This window comes from Arachis ipaensis, chromosome B09 (assembly GCF_000816755.2).
Source record: "Arachis ipaensis cultivar K30076 chromosome B09, Araip1.1, whole genome shotgun sequence".
Lineage (NCBI taxonomy): Eukaryota > Viridiplantae > Streptophyta > Magnoliopsida > Fabales > Fabaceae > Arachis > Arachis ipaensis.
The window spans coordinates 89512955-89513867 of record NC_029793.2 but is presented as its reverse complement, the minus strand read 5'-3'; positions in this window follow the sequence as shown (position 1 = coordinate 89513867).

Below are 913 nucleotides of genomic sequence, written 5' to 3'. Positions count from 1 at the left end.
CAAATAAAAAATAAAAATAAAAATAAAAATAAAAATAAAATTTCACATACCAATCCACCTTTATATTTCATAATATTGCTATATATACTTTATTCCTAAACAATTTACTATTACAATTTAAGGTAGAGGATTTGGTTTTTCAAAAATACTCCTTCCCCTCAACAAATGCACTTGTTATGATTAAACTATTAAAATTGTCTCCTCGTGACTAAACCACAACATACGTCTTGTTTTTATCTGTATATATATTGACGCGTCCTTCTTTTTTCTTTTATTTTTTATTTTTTCTTTTCGGCTTATCACTTATCAGCCATAACATATAGAGCAGAATAAAGGCTAGTTTGGTAGACACCGTATAAAGACTAAAGAGTGGCTAATATTTAATCATACAGTTGTTAATAGGTATATGTCCTTTGTTTTGTTGAATACATATGTTTGAAGGGAAAAAAAAAAAATTAAAATTGAATGTTGATCGCTAACTACCTAAATGAAGAAATATCCTTGTTAAAAGATAAAAAATAATAGTGTCCGAGAAATCAACAAGAAAAACTTTTTGAAAGAAAGAAAAAATATATAAGAATGAAGAGTGTTAGAGTATTTGTAGTCGTCAATTAGTCATCAATGATATTTTTAATGGTGTGAGATTTTATCCAATAGTGTGGGATTACTCATTTTTCTTTTGCTGATTAAATGCTGACCAGATTTTAATAAAAGTGTTAGCCTCTTAGACTTTCTTTATAAGAATTTCATGCAATTATAGATAATTTTCCTTCATTATCGATTATATGATTGTATCTCTTTTTTATGACAAATTAACTTCATTCAGCAAAAAATTAAAAAGAGTAGATATCTTGTCTTTTCGCTTTTAGAAGAAGGACTTGCAAACAGAATATTCTAATTTATTGTTGTAAAA